The sequence below is a fragment of the Haliotis rufescens genome, unplaced genomic scaffold, assembly GCF_023055435.1.
Source record: "Haliotis rufescens isolate VD_foot unplaced genomic scaffold, xgHalRufe1.0.p SCAF_10, whole genome shotgun sequence".
NCBI lineage: Eukaryota > Metazoa > Mollusca > Gastropoda > Lepetellida > Haliotidae > Haliotis > Haliotis rufescens.
Genome location: NW_025963780.1, coordinates 44,409,919 through 44,424,557, shown reverse-complemented (window position 1 = coordinate 44,424,557; position 14,639 = coordinate 44,409,919).

Below are 14,639 nucleotides of genomic sequence, written 5' to 3'. Positions count from 1 at the left end.
GAGAGGGTGTACGCATGTAGTGCACGTGCAGGACATGACGGTGAAACTGACAACGCTCCCCTGGACACACGTGTTGCTCTTAAGACTATTAAGAGGTCGGTGTGACAAGTCGCTACCAGAATTCCCTTAAAAGTCGTTTGATCGAAGTACATTACAAACAAATAAACATGTATCCATTTTCAGTCATAGGGTACCCCACATCAGCACGTACTATTATGTGATTTTGAACTCGCCACTAGAACTCGTTGTAAGCCCAGACAGGATACGCACATATCCATAGCACTAAATGTCGCGGACCACCCGCTACCCCTTTCTTCAAAATGGTACCTGCCAGTGGGCAGACCTCATTGAGTCATAGGGGGTTAATTGTCAGGTCATACGGGCTTAACTTGTCCTGGCTTACCAGTAATTTGAACAGGTGCCCCACTACGGCTGTAGAACATAGAAAATGTGTCAATAGTAGCTGTAAGTCAAAAGAACTTATATCGTGGCGTGTTGCCCGTCCCGTCCCATGTGGGATGACATCTATTGTGGTTCTAAACTTCAGTGTTTGTTTTAAACGAACATCAGCTTCATTTGGTGAGAGTGAAAAAAATATTGCTTTACGCCGCTTTTGGCGTTATTCTGGTTATATCAAGTCGTGTGATATCACAGACATGGGCTTAGTATTCGTGCCCAAGGCATGTTAGGCGAGAACACGCGTTCCCGGAAAGGCCAAATTGCAGGTTACGACATTGCGAGTGGTTACGGAACAGCCGTGATGCATTCGTCACCACTCGCTCCTTTCCGTAACTTGTCCCGGAATAACACGAGTTGGTCGCGAATGAGCCGTGATGGTGAAAACAAAAGGGAGGTAACACATGCCATAATTGGGATAACACTTTCTTAGTAGAGTACAGATTCTTGTACTTTTTGGGTTGAGACCCGTCCGGGATTCGAACCCACACTGCCAGAGTGAGGCACCTAATCGCCAGCACACAAAGTCAGCGATCTCACCCACTCAGCCACCGAGACATCCAGAAAAAGAAAGTCCGGCAACTGGTAGTCTAGATCACGTACTTTGAGTACCCCTCTGTCAAGTGTAAAGTGGCACAGCTCCCATGGTCGAAAGCTATGAACACAAGATGGCATTTAGAAAGTGGTAAAATGTAACAAATGTTATATTTGGGACAACCCTTAGTAAAGTACAGATGCTCGTACTTTTGGGGCTGCGTCCCGTCCGGGATTCGAACACACACTGCCAGAGTGAGGCACCTAATCGGCCATAGCTTTCGGACATGGGAGCTGTGCCAATTTAAACTTGTCAGAAGGGTACACAAAGTAATAAAATAAACAAAGCCTAATAAGTACAAAGTTCAAACCAAATTAAATTAATCTACAAAAGAAATAATAAATACATGTGAAAATAGCATGAAAATACCATATTGTTACACCTTAATGCAGACAGTATTGTTTACATAGTATAGATATTATTGTGGGACTTACCGGATATTAACAGTTACAACGAGCGAAATCTTCCGCTGATAAAACATACAAACTTCACCGTTTTACAACATGTAACCTGCAGAAACCTGCAGTAACCTGCAGAAAAATATATATTGGCTACAAATAAGGCATTCTCCATTCACACTTACAACATTTTGAAGCCTTAAATCCCCACAAAAGTCAAAGTTTGTCGACAACCGCAGCTATCAATTCCAAACAAAAACATTGTTTCAAAAAAGTGGAAAAAATCCTAAACCGAGAAGTTGAAACTTGGTGAAAAGTCTGGCACAAACCCAAACCCGGTAATTCAAACTTGGTAAAACGGCCTTGAACTGCAAAACTGTTTCAATTCTCAAAATTCATTTGTGGTGTGTACAGATTTGCTTGCAACAGACCAAGACACCTGGTATTTCAGTAAAGACAATAAAACAGCTGCAGTATTTCAGTAAAGACAATAAAACAGCTGCAGTATTTCAGTAAAGACAATAAAACAGCTGCAGTATTTCAGTAAAGACAATAAAACAGCTGCAGTATTTCAGTAAAGACAACAAAACAACTGCAGTATTTCAGTAAAGACAACAAAACAGCTGCAGTATTTCAGTAAAGACAACAAAACAGCTGCAGTATTTCAGTAAAGACAACAAAACAGCTGCAGTATTTCAGTAAAGACAACAAAACAGCTGCAGTATTTCAGTAAAGACAACAAAACAACTGCAGTATTTCAGTAAAGACAACAAAACAGCTGCAGTATTTCAGTAAAGACAACAAAACAGCTGCAGTATTTCAGTAAAGACAACAAAACAACTGCAGTATTTCAGTAAAGACAACAAAACAGCTGCAGTATTTCAGTAAAGTCAACAAAACAGCTGCAGTATTTCAGTAAAGACAACAAAACAGCTGTAGTATTTCAGTAAAGACAACAAAACAACTGCAGTATTTCAGTAAAGACAACAAAACAACTGCAGTATTTCAGTAAAGACAACAAAACAGCTGCAGTATTTCAGTAAAGACAACAAAACAACTGCAGTATTTCAGTAAAGACAACAAAACAACTGCAGTATTTCAGTAAAGACAACAAAACAGCTGCAGTATTTCAGTAAATACAATAAAACAGCTGCAGTATTTCAGTAAAGACAATAAATCAGCTGCAGTATTTCAGTAAAGACAATAAAACAGCTGCAGTCCTCGCACACAGCTGCATTCCTCGCCCCACAGCTGCACAGCTGCACAGCTACAAACACTTATAAAGTGAATCAAGCCATTCCGGCGAAAAGCAATATTATTTACAGCAATGACAAAAATTGCAAAGTGCACTTTTCTAGAAATATCCATTTTGCTAGAGATAAACATCATCGTTGTGTTTAGATCACGTGAATTTGTTGTTTAACGCCGCACTCAGCAATATTCCAGCTATATGACGGCGGTCTGTAAATAATCGAGTCTGGACAAGAAAGTCCAGTGATTGACATCATTAACATCAATATACGCAGTTGGGATACGATGACATGCATCAACCAAGTCAGCGAGAGGCACTCAGGTGACAGCGAGCCCTTATACTGGACAGCATGTGCAGCGTACGAACATTTCGAACATGAACCGAAAAAACGAAGTGTGCAGATGTATTATTTAAAGAGCTAAGTAAGTTCACTTCTTAATATAACCGTATTTCGCGAAATATACTGAACAGCATTAAAAACGCAACAGCAATAAATCTTGAAATATAACAAAAACAACTTGAGCAATGACCGATTTTAATTAGAACAGACATAGACGGATTATTAAGAAAGACGACAAAGGTAACAGGAATACCACACAGTAATTACATTTACGTCATCAGTGTAAGGAAGACACATAGGGTTAAAATGAAAAGTCAATATCTGGTATGTCCGCCATTGAAAGCAACACAGGCCATGCAACGTCTTCTCAATGATCGAATAAGTCTGCGAATAGTGTTCTGGGGCATTCCACTCTTGACGTAGTGTATCTTCAAGTTCTCTCAGGTTCTATACTTGCGGACGACGTGAGAGGCGTTGACCCAGGTAATCCCATATATGTTCAATTGGCGATAGATCGGGTGACAGGGCTGGCCATGGAAGCAGAGGCACATTATTGTTCGCTAGGTACAGTGTTGAAACACGTGCTGTGTGCGCTCTTGCATTATCTTGCTGGAAGGTGTGCATATCCTGGTGCTGATGAAAAAATGGGGTGACGTGATTTGTCTGTATGTTATTCCTGTAGTAAAGGCATTAACTCTTCCACGACAAACATGGAGCTCTGTTCGATGGTTATGACTGATGCCGCCCCACACCATGACACTCTCCCCCCCCCCCCCCTCCCCCCCCCCTTCCCCCCCTCCCCCCCCCCCCCCCCCCCCCATCCATCTGTCTGTACAACGCAGTCATTGTGGTAACGTTCTCCACGTCGACGCCACACTCGCAGTCGACCGTCAGCATTCCGTAAATGAAAACGAGACTCATCAGAGAACAGCACACTATGCCACTGCCGCAATCTCCAATGACGATGCCTTTTCGCCCAACGCAGACGTTCATTTCGATGTCGATCAGTGAGTATGGGTCCAACATATGGACGTCGAGCACGTAGCCCTGCTGAGCGGAGACGTCGACGTACGGTGTCAGCGCTGATCAAACCCCGTCGGCCTTGTACGGTTGCTGCAGTCCTGGTAGCCGGAAGTGTACGATCTCGAAGATGCCGACGAACAATATGGCGATCCTGACGTGGTGTAGTTACACGACGTTGACCCGGACGTGGTCGATCTCTGGTGGTTCTTGTCTGCTGGTATCTGCTCAGTAGCCTGAGGACTGTTGAATGATGGCATTGAAACCGTTGTGCAACGACTCTACTTGACGTACCAACTTGAAGCATGCCCAAGGCACGTTCACGTCCCTCTGCTGTTAATCTTGGCATTTCTTGTGTCAGTACCCTTTACGTCTGCAGCAACAAGTGATGTGGCTTTTAAAAGTCTGTCTTTTATAGCCCTATTCTGCATGCTTCCTGTGAAACAAAACACGTTTTCCATGATGTGCACTCAATTTGTTGCGTTTTGGCGATGTCGCTCACAAAAAAATTAGGAATGTTTTTTGACGAGCTGTTCTTCTTCATGCTTCGTCCAGAACGTCGTATATTACTCATTCACTTATATATTTTCATATGACTAAAGCCCGGATAAAAATACATCCATTTTCATGGTGGTGCGTTTTCAATGCTGTTCAGTATATTTTCACAAAAAACTTTAATCACTCTATTAAGAATCTTCATGAATACGACCGTAGGGAGTACGTTTAATCGCTCGTCGAACCAACCATAGACTAACGCTAAGTCTCTTAAAATATATTATTTTGATAGAAACAAATGACTCCATTTACATTGAGGAGGAGTTCCAGTGAGATGTGAGCGTCTTGAGGAACATTTAGACTTACTTCATGTATTGTAGGTCTTTAGCATTACAGTAATGGCTTGACGTAGGGGGAATGATATGATTCAGGAACTGTGAAACAGATGTATGCGCTTGAGTTAATCGTTAATGTAGGAGCACATTTAGAGTCAGCGTTGTAACAGATGTACGTCAGTCAGCAACTAACTCGGGATTGAGATAGATTGATAGCTAGATTTTGTCCTTCCAAGTAGTCACAAAGATATTTTCACACTGTTCCGTCAAACATGGCGCACTGTTGTTTTCTTCTGTGACACTCTTGAGATCTCTCCCGTAAAAAGTGACCCACTTGGGATCTCTTCCGTCAATCGTGACACACTTGGGATCTCTTCCGTCAATCATGACACACTTGGGATCTCTTCCGTCAATGATGACACACCTGAGATCTCTTCCATCAATCATGACCTACCTGGGATCTCTTCCGTCAATCATGACACATTGAGCATTATTTCCGCCAATCATGATGCACTTGGGATCTCTTTCATCAATTATGACACACTGGGATCCCTTCCGCCAATCATGACACACTTGAGATATCTTCCGTCAATCATGACACACTTGAGATCTCTTCCGTCAATCATACACACTTCGGGTCTCTTCCGTCAGTTATGACACATTGAGCATTATTTCCGTCAGTTATGACACATGGACAAGCCTTTGGTTACTTTATTTTTTGGGTATTTAACCCAGGGGCTTGATTATGATGGGGGAACTACAATTGTTAGGGGTATTCAGTTGTTTTCACCCATCTGTTTGTTGACATTTGGGTATTTTAACTTGAAAACCTCTTCATAACAATCCCTGTAAATCATTAAAACTAAATGAATAGTAGTATACCTGTCTGCGTACGTCAGCTTGCGGGTCCCTCTGGTATTATAAGAAAGGCGCTATTCTGTAGGCACCAGTCAGTGCCTGTTTATTTGTTTGTTTGGCTAAAAAATTTACACTCTCACATTTGTTATATCATGTGACACACGCGCTTTATCTAATAGTAGTAATATTACATGCATATTTTTTTCAATCGCGTATTTATAAAAAAATGTTATATTTGGGATAACACTGTCTTAGTAAAGTACAAATTCTAGTATTTTTGGGGTTTGAGTCCCATTCAGGATTCGAACCCAGACTCTCAGAATGAGGCACCTTATCGGCAGAAACACCAAGTCAGTGATTTAACCCACTAAGCTACCGAAACAATATGTACGTATTTATATTTTTTGTTGCGTATTTGATACGCAAGGATTTGATTTGTCTGCGTATTTCATTTTATTAAATGCGTATTTTACTCTGCACGGGGATCTCTTCCGTCAATCATGCCTCACTGATACCATCTTTCACTGGGGATCTCTTATGCCAATATTATGGCAACCTAGTGATCGCTCACGTGCAATTTATTGGATCGGGTTGTCAGACTCACTGACGTGGTTGTGTCATGTCGTCGTATCCCAATTGTGTAGATCGATACTCATGCCAATCACTGTATTGTTTGGTCCAGACTCAAGTATTTACAGACCGCCGTCACACAGCTGGTTATTGCTGAGTGTGGCGTTGAGCGAGCCTGATCACCCGATCAACCCGACATGAAGACCAGGTCTACCCCGACTCTTCACGCTGAAACGGTGAAGTCAACACGTTTCCCTGTGTGCATCAGCAACGAATTCAGCTGTGTATCTATCTACCTTCACTGTGTCTCGGATTGATTATTCATATCAATTTATTCATATCAATTTATCTCTATAATAACTTACATAAAACAGAGAAAATCGCCTAATGAAGCGTACGGCTTGTCATCCCCTGCCTCGCTCCCTGCAGAGAGGTATTGACGCGCGCGCCAGATTGTCCACACAGATGGTGTTTTGTGAGCATCTCTCTACGGATGTCTGTCAAGGGACATCAATTACTTCTCTGCTTCATATAACTGTTTTATAAAACCTTATGTGTTTTGAAACTTGAGGAAGTCCAATTGTAGATTAGATACTTCTTACTTTATGTATAAATAACAGATATCTAAGCTACATTTAGCCTACACGTTTCAAAACGCATGAACATGGTTCACATGTAGTGAGTGAGTGAGTGAGTTGGGTTTAACGCCGCTCTAAACAGTAGTCCAGTTATATCGCGGCGTGTCGGCTTAATGTGGGAGGAAAGTCCGAAGTGATGCAGGTCTCAGACGTTTTACCACTTCGGTGAAACCCACGAGCAGGGGTATTGTTCTGACAAACCTAGAAGCATAATCGGGGCGAACCGGGATTCGAACCCACAATCATAGGTTTTTGGCGTGTCCGAGGGACGCAACTCTGCACAGCGAATCGCGATGCCTTAGACGATTGGGCCATCTGTGTCCCCCCACATGTAGTGAAAATGTAACAAATATTAGTCATGTTCAAGATTTATTACTTGTTTTATTGACTGGTTACAAATTACAAAGGTTTGTTTTTTAAAAAAGATATGAAAAAAAATAACCCTGCATAAATAATACTTAATTCCCTTGCAACCTGTTCTATATATTGCACTGCTTCAACTAAGTCATTTCTTGGAAATCAACATTAATTCTCCTATTGCATGAGTGACAGATTATGACACACAAATTAATATATTTCTCATTAATTAAACTTGATTAAATATCAGGATTTTTGTTACGTGTAAGTAGTACTTATGTTTGAAATCACCCAGGCCATTCTTATCTCCCGTTAAGATTCCGGGCCATTCTTGTCTCCCGTTAAGATTCCGGGCCATTCTTATCTCCCGTTAAGGTTCCGGGCCATTCTTGTCTCCCGTTAAGTTTCCGGGCCATTCTCATCCCCCGTTAAAATTCCACGCCATTCTTGTCTCCCCGTTAAGATTCCGTGCCATGATTGTCTCCCCGAAAGATTCTGGGCCATGCTTGTATCCCCATTAAAATTCCACACCATGCTTGTCTCCCCGTAAAGATTGCTGGCATGCTTGTCTCCCCGTAAAGATTGCTGGCATGCTTGTCTCCCCTTAAAGATTCCGGGCCATGATTGTCTCCCCGAAAGATTCCGGGCCATCCTTGTTTCCCCGTAAACATTGCTGGCATGCTTGTCTCACGTAAAGATTCAGGGTCATGCTTGTTTCCCCATAAAGATTCTCGGCCTTGCTTGTCTCCACGTTAAGATTCAGGGCCATGCTTGTCACCCCGTTAATATTCTGGGCCATGCTTGTCTCCCCATTAAGATTCAGGGCCATGCTTGTCTCCCAAATAAGATTCAGGGCCATGCTTGTCACCCCGTGAATATTCTGGGCCATGCTTGTATCCCCATAAAGATTCTGGGCCATGCTTGTCTCCCCATAAAGATTCCGGGCCATGCTTGTCTCCCCATAAAGATTCTGGGCCATGCTTGTCTCCCCGAAAGATTCTGGACCATGATTGTCTCCCCGAAAGATTCTGGGCCACGCTTGTATCCCCGTTAAGATTCTGGGCCATGCTTGTCTCCCCATAAAGATTCCGGGCCATGCTTGTCTCCCCATAAAGATTCCGGGCCATGCTTGTCTCCCCGAAAGATTCTGGACCATGCTTGTTTCCCCGTAAAGATTCCGGACCATGCTTGTCTCCCCGAAAGATTCTGGGCCATGCTTGTCTCCACGTTAAGATTCAGGGCCATGCTTGTCACCCCGTTAATAATCTGGGCCAGCTTGTCTCCCCATGAAGATTAAGGGACATGCTTGTCACCCTGTTAATATTCTGGGCCATGCTTGTCTCCCCATAAAGATTCCGGGTCATGCTTGTCTCCTCATAAAGATTCCGGGCCATACTTGTCTCCCCGTTAAGATTCAGGGCCATGCTTGTCTCCCCGTGAAGATTCAGGGCCATGCTTGTCTCCCCATTAAGATTCAGGGCCAAGCTTGTCTCCCCATAAAGATTCAGGGCCATGCCTGTCTCCCCGAAAGATTCTGGACCATGCTTGTCTCCCCATAAAGATTCCGGGCCATACTTGTCTCCCCATAAAGATTCCGGGCCATGCTTGTCTCCCCATAAAGATTCCGGGCCATGCTTGTATCCCCGTTAAGATTCTGGGCCATGCTTGTATCACCGTTAAGATTCTGGGCCATGCTTGTCTCCCCATAAAGATTCCGGGCCATGCTTGTCTCCCCATAAAGATTCCGGGCCATGCTTGTCTCCCCGAAAGATTCCGGACCATGCTTGTCTCCCCGAAAGATTCTGGGCCATGCTTGTCTCCACGTTAAGATTCAGGGCCATGCTTGTCACCCCGTTAATAATCTGGGCCATGCTTGTCTCCCCATGAAGATTAAGGGACATGCTTGTCACCCTGTTAATATTCTGGGCCATGCTTGTCTCCCCATAAAGATTCCGGGTCATGCTTGTCTCCTCATAAAGATTCCGGGCCATACTTGTCTCCCCGTTAAGATTCAGGGCCATGCTTGTCTCCCCGTGAAGATTCAGGGCCATGCTTGTCTCCCCATTAAGATTCAGGGCCAAGCTTGTCTCCCCATAAAGATTCAGGGCCATGCTTGTCTCCCCGAAAGATTCTGGACCATGCTTGTCTCCCCATAAAGATTCCGGGCCATACTTGTCTCCCCATAAAGATTCCGGGCCATACTTGTCTCCCCATAAAGATTCCGGGCCATGCTTGTATCCCCGTTAAGATTCTGGGCCATGCTTGTATCCCCATGAAGATTAAGGGACATGATTGTCTCCCCATAAAGATTCCGGGCCATGCTTGTCTCCCCATAAAGATTCCGGGCCATGCTTGTCTCCCCGAAAGATTCTGGACCATGCTTGTTTCCCCGTAAAGATTCCGGACCATGCTTGTCTCCCCGAAAGATTCTGGGCCATGCTTGTCTCCACGTTAAGATTCAGGGCCATGCTTGTCACCCCGTTAATAATCTGGGCCATACTTGTCTCCCCGTGAAGATTGAGGGCCATGCTTGTCTCCCCATTATGATTCAGGGCCATACTTGTCTCCCCATAAAGATTCAGGGCCATGCTTGTCTCCCCATGAAGATTCAGGGCCATGCTTGTCTCCCCATAAAGATTCAGGGCCATGCTTGTCTCCCCGTGAAGATTCAGGGCCATGCTTGTCTCCCCATAAAGATTCAGGGCCATGCTTGTCTCCCCATAAAGATTCCGGGCCATACTTGTCTCCCCATAAAGATTCAGGGCCATGCTTGTCTCCCCATAAAGATTGAGGGCCATGCTTGTCTCCCCATAAAGATTCCGGGCCATACTTGTCTCTCCATAAAGATTCCGGGCCATGCTTGTCTCCCCATAAAGATTCAGGGCCATACTTGTCTCCCCGTGAAGAATGAGGGCCATGCTTGTCTCCCCATTAAGATTCAGGGCCAAGCTTGTATCCCCGTTAAGATTGAGGGCCATGCTTGTCTCCCCATAAAGATTCCGGGCCATACCTGTCTCCCCATAAAGATTCCGGGCCATGCTTGTCTCCCCATAAAGATTGAGGGCCATGCTTGTCTCCCCATAAAGATTCCGGGCCATACTTGTCTCCCCATAAAGATTCCGGGCCATACTTGTCTCCCCATAAAGATTCAGGGCCATACTTGTCTCCTCGTGAAGATTGAGGGCCATGCTTGTCTCCCCATTATGATTCAGGGCCATACTTGTCTCCCCATAAAGATTCCGGGCCATACTTGTCTCCCCATAAAGATTCTGGGCCATACTTGTCTCCCCGTGAAGATTGAGGGCCATGCTTGTCTCCCCATAAAGATTCAGGGCCAAGCTTGTCTCCCAAAAAGATTGCTGCCGTGCTTGTCTCCGCGAAATATTCCGGGCCATGCTTGTATCCCCGTAGGGATTCTAGGCCATGCTTGTCTCCCTGAAAGATTCTGGGCCATGCTTGTATCCCCGTTAAGATTTTGTGCCATGCTTGTCTCCCTGAAAGATTCTGGGCAATGCTTGTCTCCCCGTTAAGATTCTTGGCCATGCTTGTCTCCCCGAAAGATTCTGGGCCATGCTTGTTTCCCCGTTAAGATTCTGTGCCATCCTTGCCTCCCCGTTAAGATTCTGTGCCATCCTTGTCTCCCCGTTAAGATTCTGGGCCATGCTTGTTTCCCCAAAAGATTCTGGGCCATGCTTGTTTCCCCATAAAGATTCTGGGCCATGCTTGTCTCCCCGAAAGATTCTGGGCCATGCTTGTTTCCCCATTAAGATTCTGTGCCATCCTTGTCTCCCCGTTAAGATTCAGGGCCATGCTTGTTTCCCCAAAAGATTCTGGGCCATGCTTGTTTCCCCAAAAGATTCTGGGCCATGCTTGTTTCCCCATAAAGATTCCGGGCCATGCTTGTTTCCCCAAAAGATTCTGGGCCATGCTTGTTTCCCCATAAAGATTCTGGGCCATGCTTGTCTCCCTGAAAGATTCTGGGCCACGCTTGTTTCCCCGTTAAGATTCTGGGCCATGCTTGTTTCCCCGAAAGATTCTGGGCCATGCAAGTTTCCCCGTTAAGATTCTGGGCCATGCTTGTCTCCCTGAAAGATTCTGGGCCATGCTTGTCTCCCCGTTACGATTCTGTGCCATTCTTGTCTCCCCATAAAGATTATGTGCCATGCTTGTCTCCCTGTTAAGATTCTGTGCCATGCTTGTCTCCCCGTAAAGATTCTGTGCCATGATTGTCTCCCTGTTAAGATTCTGGGTCACGCTTGTCTCCCTGAAAGATTCTGAGTCACGCTTGTCTCCCCGTTAAGATTCTGGGTCACGCTTGTCTCCCCGAAAGATTCTTGGTGATGCTTGTCTCCCTGAAAGATTTTGGGTCACGCTTGTCTCCCCGAAAGGTTAGTGGCCATGCTTGTCTCCCTGAAAGATTCTGGGCCATGCTTGTCTCCCTGAAAGATTCTGGGTCATGCTTGTCTCCACGTTAAGATTCAGGGCCATGCTTGTCTCCCCGTTAATAATCTGGGCCATGCTTGTCTCCCTGAAAGATTCTTGGTCACGCTTGTCACCCTGTTAATATTCTGGGCCATGCTTGTCTCCCCGAAAGATTCTGGGCCATGCTTGTTTCCCCGTTAAGATTCTGGGCCATGCTTGTCTTCCCGAAAGATTCTGGGTCATGCTTGTCTCCCCGAAAGATTCTGTGCCATGCTTGTCTCCCCGAAAGATTCTGGGCCATGCTTGTCTCCCCGAAAGATTCAGGGCCATGCTTGTCTCCCCGAAAGATTCTGGGTCATGCTTGTTTCCCCGAAAGATTCTGGGTCATGCTTGTCTCCCTGAAAAATTCTGAGTCATGCTTGTCTCCCCGAAAGATTCTGTGCCATGCTTGTATCCCCGTTAAGATTCTTGGCCATGCTTGTCTCCCCGAAAGATTCTGGGTCATGCTTGTCTCCCCGCTAAGATTCTGGGCCATGCTTGTATCCCCGTTAAGTTTCTGGGCCATGCTTGTCTCCCCGAAAGATTCTGGGTCATTCTTGTCTCCCCGAAAGATTCTGGGACATGCTTGTCTCCCCGAAAGATTCTTGGCAATGATTGTCTCCCCGAAAGATTCTGTGCCACGCTTGTCTCCCCGTTAAGATTCTGTGCCATGCTTGTATCCCCGTTAAGATTCTGGGCCATGCTTGTCTCCCCGAAAGATTCTGGGTCATGCTTGTCTCCCCGAAAGATTCTGGGCCATGCTTGTCTCCCTGAAAGATTCTGGGTCATGCTTGTCTCCCTGAAAGATTCTGTGCCATGCTTGTTTCCACGTTAAGATTCTGGGCCATGCTTGTTTCCCCGTTAAGATTCTGGGCCATGCTTGTATCCCCGAAAGATTCTTGGCAATGATTGTCTCCCCGAAAGATTCTGGACCACGCTTGTCTCCCCGTTAAGATTCTGGGCCATGCTTGTATCCACGTTAAGATTCAGGGCCATGCTTGTCACCCCGTTAAGATTCCAGGTCATGCTTGTATCCCCGTAAAGATTCAGGGCCATGCTTGTCTCCCCGAAAGATTCAGGGCCATGCTTGTCTCCCCGTTAAGATTCTAGGGCATGCTTGTCTCCCCATTAAGATTCAGGGCCATGCTTGTCTCCCCGTTAAGATTCTAGGTCATGCTTGTATCCCCGTAAAGATTCTGGGACATGCTTGTCTCCCCGTAAAGATTCTGGGCCATGCTTGTATCCCCGTAAAGATTCTGTGCCATGCTTGTCTCCCCGTAAAGATTCTAGGTCATGCTTGTATCCCCGTAAAGGTTGCTGGCATGCTTGTCTCCCCGTAAGACTCCCCGCTATTCTTATCCCCCCGTTAAGACTCCCCGCTATTCTTATCCCCCCGTTAAGACTCCCCGCTATTCTTATCCCCCCGTTAAGGCTCCCCGCTATTCTTATCCCCCCGTTAAGACTCCCCGCTATTCTTATCCCCCCGTTAAGATTCAGGGCCATGCTTGTCTCCCCGTTAAGATTCTGGGCCATGCTTGTCTCCCCATAAAGATTCAGGGCCATGCTTGTCTCCCCATAAAGATTCAGGGCCATGCTTGTCTCCTCATAAAGATTCTGGGCCATGCTTGTCTCCCCATAAAGATTCTGTGCCATGCTTGTCTCCCCATAAAGATTGAGGGCCATGCTTATCTCCCCATAAAGAATGCTGCCGTGCTTGTCTCCGCGAAATATTCCGGGCCATGCTTGTTTCCCCGTTAAGATTCCGGGCCATGCTTGTCTCCCCGTTAAGACTCCGGGCCATGCTTGTCTCCCCGTTAAGATTCTGTGCCATGCTTGTTTTCGCGAAATATCCCGGGCCATGCTTGTCTCCCAGTTAAGATTCTGTGCCATGCTTGTCTCCCCGTTAGGATTCAGGGCCATGCTTGTCTCTGCGAAATATTCCGGGCCATGCTTGTATCCCCGTTAAGATTCCGGGCCATGCTTGTCGAAAAATGGTTTATTCTGACGATTATTTATAGGTCACTGGGATAAAACTGGAATAATGTTGACTGCGACTGAAAAAAAAACACTCACTCAGTCCATGCCGGGCAGTGAAAAATCTGGCATTGTTGGACAATATCTATTGCAGAAGCAGCCATGCCAATTTCCTCAAAGGAACAGCACTCATGCACTTGTGAACTTACATCTCTCTCTCCCCTCTCTCTCCCCTCTCTCTCCTTGTCTCCCATACTCTCTCTCTCCCTCCCTCTCTCTCTCCTTGTCTCCATACTCTCTCTCCCTCTCTCCCCTTGTCTCCCATACACTCTCTCTCCCTCCCTCTCTCTCTCCTTGTCTCCATACTCTCTCACACCTCTCTTCTTGTCTCCCATACTCACTATCGCACCTTGTCTCCATACTCTCCCTCTCCCTCTCTGTCTTTGTCTACCATATTCTCTCTCTCCCTCTCTCTCCTTCACTCGCTACTTTCTCCTCTCTCTCTCGCTCCTTATCTCACATTCTCCCTCTTGCTTCTTTATCCCCCCTCTCTCTCCCTTTCGCTCCTTGTCTCCCATACTCTCTCTCCCTCTCGCTCCTTTCTCCCCCTCTCTCTCTCTCCCTCTCGCTCCTCTCTCCCCCCTCTGTCTCTCTCTCTCTCTCCCTCTCGCTCCTTCCCCCCCTCTCTCTCTCTCTCTCTGGCTCCTCCCCCCCCCCCCCTCTCTCTCTCCCTCTCGCTCCTTTCCCCCCTCTCTCTCTCTTTCTCTCTCTCTCTAAGAAATGTTACGGAGGAAAGCTTACCGATTCAGCACAGCGGCTTTCTCCATTTTTACCACTCAGCACCCCGAAGCTTGGGGCATAGCAACAGTATCTACGGTTGACGTAGCTCG